We start from the raw sequence: 16,448 nt of genomic DNA on the forward strand, positions 1-16,448 counted from the left end.
GGCTCCCTGTTCACTACTGAATACAATACAAAATACCACTCTTAACTTAACATTTAAAGCTCTCCACAGTCTTGCTCCCCCCTACTTCACTGATCTCCTACAGACTTACACTCCCTCTCGCTCACTCAGATCCTGTAATTTGAGAGTATTCAGTCTGGCAATATGGTGCAGCCTAAAACAACTAAAGACATGAGCATAAAATGATGGTTGTCAATTTCAAACTGTGTTTCTTCAATGTGCTTCTTGGGAAAAAACACATCATCTGAACCAATCTCAGCTCAAACAAAGTGATTGATCAAAGATACACTGACAGCTTGCCCTAATGTTGACTGTCAGATACCACGCTCAATTACTTTGACCACCTTGACTGTACCCTCAGAAAGTATCACCTCCTTTGTTTTTTAATGTGAGCAAGTGGTAGCTTTGATCATATGATGCCAGTGCAGCATCTGCTACCAAACTAGCACGGCACACATCACAGGACAGCTATCTCAAAATCGCATCTAAGGGCTACCTCCCACTGCTTCCTGAGGTGTATTTCTTTGGGAAACCTTCAAAGTTTTAGAAATGTTAACAGCTAACAACAATTTACATAGTTAATGACTAAATATGTTTAGCCAAAACTTTGTTTGGAGGCTCACTTGAGCACAGAAATGCATAGCTTAGCTAGCTTAGCCTGGTGTAGCTAAAGTTACGATTATAAAATGGCATTTTCTAATAGCCAAATATAACCAAAACAATTGTTCAGCCTTGTATGTACTCCCCCAGGATCTGGTTTGGAGCATACAGCGGTTTGTACAATCCTAAGCAGCACATGTTTGAGGCATCTTTATCCATTACTTCACTCCACAGAAGTGCCACTCGCAATATGGTGGCAACGTTGACCTACGATGCTGCTGGTCATGCGGCGTCTAGTAATTCTATGTCTATGATTTCAACCCTTAACTAGAACAGCACAGAGACATTGCTAGGGATGATGCTGAGAGGAAGAATTAATATTTTGAAGAGTTTCTAAATCCAGCAGACATTCCTCAGACTAGGTAATACTGCAGGCATTCTGTAGTGCTGGCTTATGCCTAATGCTGGGTTAAAATCAAAAATACTGAAAATGGGCAATTTCGGTGGATTGCTTTAGTTAACACATCTTTTCAACAATACAGAGGGAGCCAAAACATATGTTACAGTTACTTAGGGATCAGACTCCTCAGTCTTCATGAAAAATGAACAATTATTGTTGCCAGTGGTCAAATCCCAAAAGTATGAGAAGCAGTGGGGATTACACTCTATTTATGGAGCAGTAGATTATCTTACTCTTGCACAGACATGTCTGCATCTATTTCCTAGGGACTTCTACATAGCTTATGACCACATGTCCCCAGTTGTCTTCTGGGGAGAAGCTATCAGACTATGAATTCTATTTTCACTCCTGCTGTCAAGTTATCTTATGAGGGCCTCCCATAATTATAATAGTGACACCATAACCACAAGAGACAGTTACTACCAAACTTCCAAAGTAATAAAAAAGTATAACATTAATAAACAAAATAAGCTATGGGGAAAACCTGCACACAAAAAAACACAGAAAAACAAAATACTGAATACATCAGTACTGACAATTCAGAAACAAATAGAATTTAACTAAAGTTCAACTAACCTAATGTTAAACTAGGGATATAATCTGAAAGCCAAAAATCTACAAACTCTTTGACTTAGAACACACAGTGTCCTAGCCTGAAACTGACATTAGCATATGTTCTTCCATAATTAGCAGCATATTTCACTAATTGATGGTAATAGGAGGCCTTCCCCCTTGGGTACAGTTCTTACAGGAACAAAGAAAAAAGAAAAAAATGCCAAAAAGAGGAAGAATGTTAAATCCAGGGACAGTTGTGTCCATCAGCTTTTTCCATAAAGTTCTGACTGGCTACTTTATGTAATTAGAGTGGCAGACATTTTTGGGAATTCAGAAGAAAGATAAATTGTTTGCCAAAACATGATTATTCAAGGGGTCATTCATTAAGTTAAAGGAATAACTTCCCATTACAAAGGCAAAGAGAAAATTTCATACTAGATTTTTCTTTAACAAAAAAGTGTTCAAAATGTATTTTATTTATATGTCAACATAAAATGTATGCTAAACAAGTAAATTTTTACAATAGCAATGAAATAACATTAGCAAAATATTGATAAAATAAATAAATAATAAAACTAAATTGCATGATTTACATGAACCAGACAGCCCCAGCCTCCCCCTGCTACATGGCACATCAGTCCTGCTGGCTAAATAAATGATATTTCCATTGCTAGAGAGCCACTGCTGTTGCAAAACACTTTACGGTCCATCTCATGGTATTGTTTTCAAAATTGCTTTTTTTCTACTTTCAGGTTTGCAGCTGCTTGAAGATTTCAATCTTTTTTGAAAGACTTTCATGTAGTATTGCATAATTTTAGATAAATGCCTTAAGTCCTTAATGCCATACACTCAGATGCTTAGATTCTTGCTTGGAGCATGTGTCTTTTCTGACACATTTGAATGCATGTCACTCTAGCTATCTTGCAAAGCATGACAGATAGTGAAGCCAAGTTTGATTATATGTTTAGCTGTATAATATGTTCAAGCAGTACTCTTTATAAAACAGCAGTAGACCATATTTTAAAATTCAAGAGAAGATTGATTTATATTTGCACGACAAGTACAATTTTGCACAGAATTGAATACATCTTTTCAGAGAATGATACCCCATCTGATGCCATTTCCAGAGGTCTCTTTATATCACAAATGTCATTTCTTAGGCATCATTACTAACCCAGCAAAATGATCTGGAAGTGACCATTGTACAAAAATGTGCAGACAAGGAAAATAAACTAAAGGCATTACAGCCTGTCAACTGGTTATGTAATGCATTAAAAAAAAACTTGATTTTTTTTCATGTATCATTTCAAATACAACAGTGTGGACAGTAATAGAAGATTAAAATAAAAACATAAATGTAAAATCATAAACTATAAAGTACAAAAGTATATGAGTGCCATTGTGACCATGACCAAATCAGAAGCAACTTAATGATGCAATACATGAACAGGCCTCATAATGACATGTATGACATTAGTTTCCATGAAATGGTGAAATCTTTCTAAAATCTCTGCAATGATGAAAATTAAATAATATTTTTTTTTTAATTGCAGATCCATTTAGGATATTAAAGTTAGGAGATTTGGCCATTTGAAACTGAATATTTTAGAGGGTAAAAACACCATGGCTGATAGAGGGATGTCAGGCTTGGTGTTCCTGTACCAAAGGTAGGACAACTGAAGTGACCCAAGTTTGGGGTCAAAAATGATTTAATCCTGCCTTGAGCCACAGTACGTATTTAGGGAAGTGACCTCGGGCAAGGGTATACTCACAGCAGCCAGAGAGCCCAGGACAGGAAAAACACAGAAAGAGAGAATGTATGCATTCAGATTTTGAATTTTCAATATATTGCAGAACCTAAAATGTATTACTTAGTATATCTTAAAGACAGACCTTTAAACATCTCACATGTTTGTACAAAATCTCATTTATCACAGTATATGTATAATCCCAAAAAAATAACTCTTGGATGAGTTCCTTAATTTAGTTAATATCAGGATGACTTAACGAAGCTGACAGTGACCCCAAATCAAATATTTCCTCCTTACAGAGAGTGGCACAAGTCATTTTTTTTCATGAACATATTCTGAAACAAAATGGGACTTCAAAGCATAAGTAATTAAGGTAAGACTATTTTCTGAAAGTTAATGAAAGGTAGCCACTAAGAATCACTCAAGAGGTAGGATATTTTTAGGTCTCGTGTTGCTTTCATTACCACTGAACTGCCTTGAAAGTGCATCTTTTTGAGGTATTTGTCACCCGCTCTTTATGATATTAGAAATTTGGATGACTGAAAAAATTATGACCATGTAGTCAGTTCATTCTTTTACCAGATTTTCGGTGCATTAAATCAGATAATATTTTTATTCATGAATTTTTTATATTCGATAGTTTTCCTATGGTTTTGGGTTATTTTGCTTGAAGGTGTGCATTCAAGTATAAAAGCTACATTCTGGAATGCAATTTGTTCACCTTGGTTATGAAAGAAACAAGTGGATGACTACAGGAGAATACACAGGGCATAGCCAAAGGTTTAGTACATTGCAAGGGTGCCTGGAACCGGACAACAATGGATGGTAGCGACTTCTGTGTATGTGATATTGTTAGCACAGGCTGCTTTATAAATACTGCACAATGCCAGTAAAGAAATGGAAAGTTATAATGTGGAAAAAATAAGAATATATTTATGTATTTTGTGGAGGTTGAGGGAAGGATAGTCAACAAAAAAAGACCAGTTTGTGGTTGTAACACAGCCTCCCAACGTGTAGTAATGTAACTTTCAGACAAAAATAATGCACAATAACAACAACAATATTTATTTATATAGCACATTTTCATACAAATGATGTATCTCAAAGTGCTTTACAGGATGAAGAAAAAAAGGCAAAATATAAAAATAGAATTAGGCAATACTAATTAACATAGAATAAAGGTAAAGTCTGATGGCCAGGGAGAACAGAAAAAACAAAAACAAAAAAACTCCAGACGGCTGGAGAAAAAAATAAAATCTGCAGGGGTTCCAAGGCCACGAGACCGCCCAGCCCCATGTAGGAATTCTACCTAACATAAATGATCTCAATCAGTCCTCAGGTTTGCAGGCTTCACATGGAAGAACTTGATGATGACGGTCATGTGGACCTCTGGCCTTCAATCCATCAATGTAGGGACATCACGGTGCTTTGATCAGGTGGTCGTGGTGCTGATAGCCACCACAGAAAACTGGAAAAAGAATAGCAGAGAAAGTAGGGGTGCATGAAATAACAATAGAAGTAGTTGCCGCTTATACAAAATAGCCTCAATAGCCAGGCTTCCACTGCTGATTCATGTTCTCTTAAAGGAGTTCTTAAAGGAGGGTCAATTGCCCTCATTGGGAGTTTGGGTGGAACTACATACCTGGGAAGGGCTTGGATGGTGATCCTCAGAGATGCATGCCTTTACAATTTTTACTTTCATAAAGTTAAAGTTTAAATTGAACATGACATGTTTTAAACAAGAAATGCTTTGTGTCTGTTTATTATCTGCTTAGGAGAAGTTTTAAAATTACTGTACGCTCAGAGATGGGAATTATCTAGGTAGGATTTTGGAACCAAAAGTCATAACACAAGGTTGGCCATTATGTCAGTTCAGTCAGCATGGGAAACTCGTTAGACACAGCTATCAGCATGCTGAATTTTCTGGATCACCACATCACCATCACTGATACAATGTAAAGCATGCATTGTTAAATGACAACCTAGTGGAGGACTAGCGCCATTTAATCTTTTTGAGAACATGTAACAGTAACATCCTAGTTCAATTACTATTCCAGTCAGGAAATGTTAGAGTCTCTGTCACACTTCATGATTTTCCAGTGGATTTCTATTAATCTCCTCATATTACTCAATCTTACTGAGTTAAGAACTATATCAAGGATCATGACATGCCCAGCAACTCAGTCATAATGCACTGTGACTTGTCACAACAAATTCAGACAGTTTAAATTGGAGGGTCACGGAAGTGGAAGGAGAGTCACGTGTGCTTTGTGCTGACGTGTGCTGTGCAAACGCTAGAGTCTGTTGAGAGTTGTTGGTTTGTTCTGTGGTGTGAGATTTAAATAAAAAAAAACAAAAACATTTTACTCTTAAAAACTTGGGTTTTGGTTGCTGCTAAGGAGCCGTGTGGGAATTTTTAAAGCATTTTTTCCCTTTGGAAGGTTTTTTTTTTGCCCGCACAAGAGCAAAAGTAGTTGGGTGTTTGGAAGTGCACTTGGAAAAGTTATTTGTACTTGTACCAGTTCTTGTTATCTATATTTGAATTAGCATCGAGGCGGCAGGGTAGAAAGCAGCAGTAACTGATATCGGCACTTGTAAACAAATAACCGTGTCGTCGTAACAGCGATTCCCTGGTTTAAAGGAAAAGAAAAAAAAGGCCGCGGCTGACTTCAAGGCAGTAAAAGGTAGAAGCTTAGTAGTGCGCAGGTAAGCGGCCTGCGTTAAGACGCCGATCAGGCACAAGGATAAGTTGTAGCAAATAAGGTAGTAAAGTTTTATTTATTTGTTTATTTTAGATGAAACAGTCCTTATCGGTCCAGAGGTAGAACAGTTAAGTGTGTGACAGCGTATTGGTTCATTAATATGGGGAATACAAACAGTGCAAGTGAAGAGCTTATAAGTAAGAGGAGCGCAAAGTTCGGAGAAGAGACAGAGAAAAGTAAAGTTAACCTCATAGAAAGGCAAATAGCAGGCAGCTGAGAGGGAGAACAGTACAGAGGGCTGTTCCACGAAGCGAGCTTATAAAATCGAGGATTATTTGTAATAGCCTCACTTGAGTTAGCCTAACAGTTCACTTCAGGCTCATTGAGTTCCACGAACAAAATTCAGGTTTATTTAATCTCCGCTAATTCAAGCCAAGCTTGATAAGCGAGGCTCGTGCGCGTCCACGCGATATAAAAGGCAGCCTTGTTAATCGATGCTGGATAAGTAAGAATGGAAACTAAGGAAGAGCTGCGTTTTTTCGAGGCGGAGCAAAATTATTATTACAAGCCTATGAGGACTACAAAGCTATAATAACTAGAAAGGGGAACACGAGCTGTATTATCAAAGCTCGTGAGGCTGCATGGCAGAAAATAGATGACAAGTTAAATGCGTAAGAACATGATTTTAGTAACTTTTGTGTTAAGGATGTCAAACTATTTAACAACTAAATGAGAACAGTTTCAAGCCTTCAAAATGTATAGTCATTAAAATTTCCTTTTACATATGCATTTTGTTACCAGTTGTAAGGTACTTTAAGGTTATTTTAACACATTGATAAACAGGACAGCATGTTAATTATATGGGTTCATCTTGGATAAAAAGTGATATATAATTGTAATTATTAATATAATTATTAATAATGCTTGGTTTCAGGAGCAACATGAGTGGAACGAAAAGGTCCTGGCAGCAAGTGAAGAATGCGTCATTATTGGCATACGCTCCTGCTGCAGTATTGCCACATTATGCAAAACTGCACAGGCTACTACAATGTCACACGCTCTGTCTGGTGTAACTCCGAGATGCCGCAGGCAGTTAAACCTGGATTTTAACTGTCCAAATGTCATTTCAATGCGTGCCCTTGTCTTACAATGGGCATGGTTGAAATGTCTTTCTGCTGTGTTGCAGGATCTGTATATGGTGTGAGAAGAAGCGGTAGACATGGGTATCCTCTGTCACCAAGCAGCACACCAGGAAAAATTCCTATAATGGAAAGTAGACACATTAGACTGTAGTATAATAAACTATAGTATATTTGTGAATTTTAGTTGACTTGCCTTGTCTGAGGCTTTGAGCCAGTGAAGACTCGTGAAAAATTCTGGCATCATGAGTAGTATAATGTCAGGCGGCTTCTGTCAAAATTTAATCCGAGTTTGATTGATGAGATTAAACCACGCCCCCTTTTAATCGAAGACCGGAAGTCCCGCCCCCACCCACCATCTGTTGTTAGTTGACCTTGGATGACCTTTCAGGAAGTCCCCTCCCCCACCACCGGTTGTTTTGTTGACCTTGGATGACCTTGATCCGGGCCCTGTTGATTAATGACAGGAAGTCCCCACCCCAACCACCGGTTGTTTGTTGACCTTTAGCCCAGCCATCTGTTTTCCCCAGGAAACTGTCAAGGGCAATTTGATGGATGCCCCCACCCTCCTTGAACCCCACACCACCCCGCCCCCTTGAACCCAGCCCCTGCCACCCCCCATACCCCCTTCCGAAGACATGTTCAGGCATGTTGCAGCCGGACTGAAGGGAATGCCTAAGCCTCACCGATAGACAGCACATGATGTCTGGTCCCTCCACTTCCTGGGACATACACACCCAGGCTCCGTTCGGACCGATCTAACTTGTCGCCGTTCCTGCCAATATTGCTTTAGGTAAGAATCCCTGTATCTATGTAACAATTATTTTAAAAATATCTATCTATCTAATCGTTGCTATATCATTTGTAAACTCCCTTGTATTTTATCTAAGACAAAACAGCCTTTTCCTTCCCATCTCCGTGAAAATCCTTTCACAGACAGGCTCTGAGTTTAAAAGCATTCAGCAGCGCACAGAAAGACAAGCAGTCTAGCTTTTAACAGCCCAGAGCGTGTGCTTGTAGTTCAAAGCATGTTGAAATACAAGCTGCCCGGCACCCTCTCGCAGCCTGGCTTTTAGCAGTCCCTGCGCGCATCCATGAGCTGGTCATTCCCAAAGCACACAGAAAGGATCTTTCTCTCTGTTCACACTGAGTCCGGGCGCAGCTAGAGCCGTCAGTGCATGCCATATGGGTGGAGCTGTGTGCAAGTTCACCTCCTCCCCTGACAGCTCCGCGCTGATTCAGTCCAGGCGCGCATGCTTTTCAACAGCTGAGCGTAAGCCCCCTTCTTCCATTCCCAAGACGCATGGGTCTTTAAAAGTTAAAGGCTTTCATGATAACGTGTAAAACCCGAGATAACTAGTTCGCTATAAGACCTTTAAAAAATCACACAGTTAAATAAGATGCAGCAGTTCCCTTATAATTCACGTTGGAGACGTCTACATGCTAAATGAATTAATATATTTATAATTTTTATTTAAATCGATCTAAAGCCATCCCTTGTTCTAACCCTGTTAATCCTCCCCTCATGAAGAAACGCGTTTAGTTTTTTCTAAAAGTTTGAATGCCTTAATCAGATCGGATATCTCGGGCTAGAGAAAGGAACTTTAAAAACTCTTTGTCAAAACAGGTTTTTCCAAAGCCCTCACCCTCACCTCCAAACCTAACCCCACCTCACATCACCTCACCCCACCTCCGGCCGTCTGGAGTTGATAGGGGTCGCTGGTGATTCGGTATCGAATCACCCTTACGCTCTTAGGACTGGGGTCAGGCCGTTGATGCCCCTTAACCTCGTGGCCGAAAGGTGAAAAAGGTCTTATGGAAATGCGTGCAGATGATTAAACAAATCTACTGAGTTACAATGGAATCTATTAAACAAATTCTGGACTTTTCATCACCCATCCAAAGGTGTTGTTTTAAACACCGGACAAACAGGCATTACACGGATGTCCGGCCAAAATGATGGCAAAACACCTGATATTACAAATCACAGGGAATATTCCAAAACATTCAACTCTTTCGGATATATAAATAGCGGCGTCGCAGCCCACACCCATACCTCTACGCTTCGTTCAGAACTGCAAAGATGAATCGCACCCAATACGGTTTGTCAGCACGAATTTATTAGAATAGTGTATTGTAATTTTAATGACTGCATCTAAATGAAATCTAATTATTCTTGATACAGACCAAACTGCAACAATCGTCACAACCGAGCACCCAGGTAAGACTATTTATGATTTTATTAGCGTTAAATGAAAATGTTTTAAAAACTGAGGTGTGAATTCTTATATTTTTTCCTTAGAGCTGTTCATACCCGTCGATTCGCAAAATGGTAAAAACCTTTTTTAATATATCTTGTTTAATACGCGCATGGCTTGCATATCAGTATTTAGGCTGCGTGCGTATATCGGCGGGGCGGGGTAGTGATCGGTAGCTTCGCGTGCATGTATAAGCTTACGTGTTTGTCAATATAAAACTGTTTATAACATGTTTCTTCTGGGTTGATTTGCTCATGAAATGGGCTGATGAGTCTATAAACGTGTCTTAACTAACCGCATGAACGAAGTGCGTGAGTGAATATTTGAGTATAATTACTGGGTTGTAATGGAAAATGTCCAGGAATACAATAAAGTTATTTCAAAACGTGCGGTTGATTCATTTATTTTCTTTTCTTTAGATTTATATATACAAATAGATTCGCCAATCGATTTTAATCAACCAGGTGAGAATTTTTATTAAAATACTAAAATGTTTACATCGTTTCTAGGTGCTTACGTATGCGCGTGCGTGCATGCGCAGGCGTGCATGTAATTACTAGCGTTGGAAGCCCCGAGCGTTGCTAAAATGAAATGTAAGACGTACTAAGGTGCTTTAGACGTATCAAAAGTATTGTTGAATCATCGGGTAAATGAATATTATAACGTGTTTCTGTATTTATGTATATATTTATTTATATTTTATTACCTTGAGACCCGATTATTTTGAAAATGATTTACCCAATTAAGTTTAGGGATTGCTCATGCAGTTTGTTAAAGTGCTTCGTAGTTACAAGAAGCCTATCGGGTTGAATAGGGGTGATGCATATTAAAACGTTGTGTGATAATTAACCGTTTGAGGGCCGTGTGTGTGTGGGTGTGTGCGTGTGCGTGCATGCGTGCGGGCGTAAGCACGTGTAGAGCAGCTTGTGTATGTATGTGGGTGTCTGGATTGGTGCTTGGTCATTTGGTTCAGCTGCTGCAAGAGCAGGGATTGGGAAATGTTATTTTAAATAGGGGTGTATTTTGTTTTGTAGGACGAAAATTCTGTACAAAACCAAACAGATTCTCAAAGGGATTACGCTGATTTGTACAGTCACGGTAAGTGGCCTTTTCAATTTATGGATGAAACTTTGGGGATCACACTTATCTGCAGATTTTGTGTAAAGAGTCCTTTAACTGAGAAGGTTATAATTTTATTTTCAGATTCAACTTTCCCGGGTGTTTTAACACAATTGCTGCAAGGTTCAGACAATCTAGAAGTCTACAAAAACTGGGAGGATCCACAACCAACCACAACTTCTCAGAGCATCAGGGGGTATTCTCCAACAGCCTCTCAGAGCAGCCGAGGGCAGCCTCGGAGCATCACGGGGTATTCTCCAGCAGCCTCTCAGAGCAGCCGAGGGCATTCTCCGGCACCCAGCCAGAGCAGCCGTGGGTATTCTCCAGCAGCCTCTCAGAGCAGCCGAGGGCATTCTCCGACACCCAGCCAGAGCAGCCGTGGGTATTCTCCAGCGCAATCGTCGGCGTCTTCTAATTCTAGACGCCGTTCATCCCCCAGGTGGGGAACTTTACCGACATCGCCTCACTCTGGCGAGGATCTCGCGAAGAAGTCGTTATTCACCCGATATTCCCATCAGCCTGACCACGACCGGAGACATCGCGAAAGACTGGTGCTGTTGGGTGACGTTCTTCGCTGGGCATTTGAACAATTTATAGAATTAGAGTCTCCTGGGTACAATTCCGTACCCGACATGAGTTTACATTTGCTGCATCTGTATACTTTTCCAAGGTTCTACCCAGAAATTAAAGAATAGGTTTTATATTTACTTTTTTTTTCTTTCAATAAGATTAACATTGAATGCAAATTTTTATTTTCTGTGCTTATAACTGTAACCTTTGCTTAAATTTAGGTCATGCCTGAAAACGGGTCTAGCGCTAGCAGCAAAGAACGCGACAGCAGTGACAGCAGCAACGACAGTGGAACAGACAGCTTCCGTGAACATCCTGTAGGGCGCAAAGGTAGGAAAAGGCCGTCCAGTGAAAACCTGAGACTATTAAAAGAGATGTCTGATAACCTTGAATATTCTATAAAACCCCTAAAATACCTACCCTCCGATCACCTGAAATTGTTCATTCACCAACCCCAGTGACACATCCTATTGACAATTTTGATCTCATTGATACATCGCTCCAGGTTCTAAATTCTGATGAAATAGCGTAGTTAGCGCTCTGTTGGAGCTTTTGAAGAATACCTCTTCTCAGGACAGAGCGTCATCAGGCCCTTCACAACAACCAATTGCCCTAAACATGTATGTAGAATCCCACAGCCTTCTACCTCAGGAATCTCGGGACCTAGTAAGGCCAGTCTTCAACACCCACCTGTTGGCGACTTAAAAGAGCGGATACTTCCTCCCCACATCCTCAGACAGGATCAGGAGTGACTAATTCGTCCGGGGTAAACTTGAGTCTCGAAACCAACTCTCCACAGCCATCTACCTGCATACGGTGAATCCATCGTCTCCAGAGCCGCCAGTAAGTTCCCCACAACCCTCTACACCGCACACGGTGAATCCGTCAGTAATTTCCCCACAACCCTCTACCTCTCGATTAAATAATTTGTCTATAACGGATCGTCCAAAATTTAACAATATCGAGATTAGACACCGCTTCAATTTTTCAGAGGCCTACACACTTGATTCATTAGCGAAGTTTTTAATCATATACACGAGACCCTTCAGCAAATATTAGACAGTTTTACGAACACTTTGAATCCTATGGATCTAGTTCAGTTAGAATTACGTGCCGAATCTCTCAACCCCAGTGTTTTCTCCCTAACCCCAGCTGGCCTGCTTTCTGTTGAAGACTTTTTTAATCAAATTGAATTACTTCTCCAGAGTCACGCTACTATTTTAGCCGATTCCAGTCTGACGTTAATCGTTCAGGTGGTCAGGGTTCCATCTGGGGGCGGCGGGGCTAGGCGTAAAGCCTGTTCCCTATTCAACAATGTAATCCTTCAAAAGAAACGGAAGCACCTATGGAACTCCTTTAACCGGGATGATCAGTGCTGTTTTGCCAGGGGTTTGCTAGCTGTATTAAACGATAAGTTCAGAAACAATCAGAAATTGTGTGAACAAGAGGCCCGCCGTCTGCACGTTGGGGTCGGTTTATCAACGGATCAGAAAGTAACGTTTTCAGATGTCGAAAAATTTGAGAGGCTACTAGGAATTAAAATCATCGTCTGGTACAGGGAACCGAACACCGTCACTCTATTAAAATTTGAAGCAACCCAGGTTAGAAAAACAAAGACTGCGTTCCTGTTTTTGCACCAGGATCATTATTACGGTATTTTGAATCTAAAAGGTTTTCTGGGGTTTTCCTACGTCTGCGATTTCTGTTACACGGGATATTCTATACCGTCACGGCATCGCTGCGAACAGCACCGTGATTCCGAGCATGTCGAATGTTTATTTTTTCCTTCTCGGAAAGAAACATTAGCCACTGAATAGAAGCATTAGAATAAGCTTTGTGAGTGCTTTTGTAATGGTCAGTAGGAATGATTCCAATTGCATTATCAGGCATGCAGTTTTGTCTGTACATGGACAGACAGAGAGAAGCTAGGGTCATACACTGAAAAGGATCAATATTACCGATCCCGATCACTTCATCTCTAAATTTCATACAGGCAGTTCTCAAAATAACCACGTCGTTTCGACAATAGTACGCCATTTCTTGTCTAAAGTTGAAGGTTCCGCTTTTAATAGAGTCGTACCAAGACAAAAACTCCTCTCTTTCCTGGCTCATCATGTGTTGAATGCCGTAATATTTAGGCTCGGGGTATGGGCCGATGTAATTTTGATTTTCAGCGGTATTAAAGAAATGGGGAAAGTACCCTTTTTGAGCCTGGAATCCCAGGGCTTTGGGCATACTGCTCAATTTCATAGGTAAGAAGTTCAACGAGTCGATAAATCTCAAGTTGTAATCTTCTTCTATAAAGCACATTAATTTACAACCCTGAGATGTAACAAATGGAGTTTGCCCGCTTTCGATGAGATATTTCATGAGGAAATATCCGTCATACCCCTTAGAATTGTGAGCTATGAACGTGTAATCTTTGTATTTGGACATCGATATCTGTGAAAGAATTTTGCTACGCAGTCCTCGCCGGCCCATCTCCATGATCGACCGTTCCAATGCATGCAGTGGATGTAATTGGGGATGTGTGTACCAGCATCTTGACGGCACTCAAAATCGTAGAAACAGTATTTTTCATGGTTTGGTCTTTGCGGTAAGCTTTGAATAAAACACTGATGGTTTTCATCCGACTCTTTTACGACTGCTCTACAAACGCGACAGTGTTTGGGTCGACACTTGTGAGGTTTTGAACCGGCTTTCAAGCTGTATCTCTCGTAACAGAGAACACAGACTTTAAGGACGTCGCATATACTTTCAGACCGACGCGTCTTTTCATTCCATTTCGGGGTTTTGTGGATTTCGAAGCAAACCCCTGATCGACAGAAACGACGACAATCGGGACATCGTAAAGCCTCCTCGTCAACTAATAGACAGTTTGTAGATAAACAGACATCACAGTGCTGTTCGCAGCGATGCCGTGACGGTATAGAATATCCCGTGTAACAGAAATCGCAGACGTAGGAAAACCCCAGAAAACCTTTTAGATTCAAAATACCGTAATAATGATCCTGGTGCAAAAACAGGAACGCAGTCTTTGTTTTTCTAACCTGGGTTGCTTCAAATTTTAATAGAGTGACGGTGTTGGTTCCCTGTACCAGACGATGATTTTAATTCCTAGTAGCCTCTCAAATTTTTCGACATCTGAAAGCGTTACTTTCTGATCCGTTGATAAACCGACCCCAACGTGCAGACGGCGGGCCTCTTGTTCACACAATTTCTGATTGTTTCTGAACTTATCGTTTAATACAGCTAGCAAACCCCTGGCAAAACAGCACTGATCATCCCGGTTAAAGGAGTTCCATAGGTGCTTCCGTTTCTTTTGAAGGATTACATTGTTGAATAGGGAACAGGCTTTACGCCTAGCCCCGCCGCCCCCAGATGGAACCCTGACCACCTGAACGATTAACGTCAGACTGGAATCGGCTAAAATAGTAGCGTGACTCTGGAGAAGTAATTCAATTTGATTAAAAAAGTCTTCAACAGAAAGCAGGCCAGCTGGGGTTAGGGAGAAAACACTGGGGTTGAGAGATTCGGCACGTAATTCTAACTGAACTAGATCCATAGGATTCAAAGTGTTCGTAAAACTGTCTAATATTTGCTGAAGGGTCTCGTGTATATGATTAAAAACTTCGGCGAATGAATCAAGTGTGTAGGCCTCTGAAAAATTGAAGCGGTGTCTAATCTCGATATTGTTAAATTTTGGGCGATCCGTTATAGACAAATTATTTAATCGAGAGGTAGAGGGTTGTGGGGAAATTACTGACGGATTCACCGTGTGCGTGTAGAGGGTTGTGGGGAACTTACTGGCGGCTCTGGAGACGATGGATTCACCGTATGCAGGTAGATGGCTGTGGAGAGTTGGTTTGAGACTCAAGTTTACCCCGGACGAATTAGTCACTCCTGATCCTGTCTGAGGATGTGGGGAGGAAGTATCCGGCTCTTTTAAGTCGTCAACAGGTGGGTGTTGAAGACTGGCCTTACTAGGTCCCGAGATTCCTGAGGTAGAAGGCTGTGGGGATTCTACATACATGTTTAGGGCAATTGGTTGTTGTGAAGGGCCTGATGACGTTCTGTCCTGAGAAGAGGTATTCTTCAAAAGCTCCAACAGAGCGTTAACTACGGCTATTTCATCAGAATTTAGAACCTGGAGCGATGTATCAATGAGATCAAAATTGTCAATAGGATGTGTCACTGGGGTTGGTGAATGAACAATTTCAGGTGATCGGAGGGTAGGTATTTTAGGGGGTTTTATAGAATATTCAAGGTTATCAGACATCTCTTTTAATAGTCTCAGGTTTTCACTGGACGGCCTTTTCCTACCTTTGCGCCCTACAGGATGTTCACGGAAGCTGTCTGTTCCACTGTCGTTGCTGCTGTCACTGCTGTCGCGTTCTTTGCTGCTAGCGCTAGACCCGTTTTCAGGCATGACCTAAATTTAAGCAAAGGTTACAGTTATAAGCACAGAAAATAAAAATTTGCATTCAATGTTAATCTTATTGAAAGAAAAAAAAAGTAAATATAAAACCTATTCTTTAATTTCTGGGTAGAACCTTGGAAAAAGTATACAGATGCAGCAAATGTAAACTCATGTCGGTACGGAATTGTTCCCAGGAGACTCTAATTCTATAAATTGTTCAAATGCCCAGCGAAGAACGTCACCCAACAGCACCAGTCTTTCGCGATGTCTCCGGTCGTGGTCAGGCTGATGGGAATATCGGGGTGAATAACGACTTCTTCGCCGAGATCCTCGCTCAGAGTGAGGCGATGTCGGTAAAGTTCCCCACCTGGGGGATGAACGGCGTCTAGAATTAGAAGACGCCGACGATTGCGCTGGAGAATACCCACGGCTGCTCTGGCTGGGTGTCGGAGAATGCCCTCGGCTGCTCTGAGAGGCTGCTGGAGAATACCCGTGATGCTCGAGGCTGCCTCGGCTGCTCTGAGAGGCTGTTGGAGAATACCCCTGATGCTCTGAGAAGTTGTGGTTGGTTGTGGATCCTCCCAGTTTTGTAGACTTCTAGATTGTCTGAACCTTGCAGCAATTGTGTTAAAACACCCGGGAAAGTTGAATCTGAAAATAAAATTATAACCTTCTCAGTTAAAGGACTCTTTACACAAAATCTGCAGATAAGTGTGATCCCCAAAGTTTCATCCATAAATTGAAAAGGCCACTTACCGTGACTGTACAAATCAGCGTAATCCCTTTGAGAATCTGTTTGGTTTTGTACAGAATTTTCGTCTACAAAACAAAATACACCCCTATTTAAAATAACATT

This window comes from Polypterus senegalus, chromosome 2, assembly GCF_016835505.1.
Source record: "Polypterus senegalus isolate Bchr_013 chromosome 2, ASM1683550v1, whole genome shotgun sequence".
NCBI classification, from domain to species: Eukaryota; Metazoa; Chordata; class Cladistia; order Polypteriformes; family Polypteridae; genus Polypterus; species Polypterus senegalus.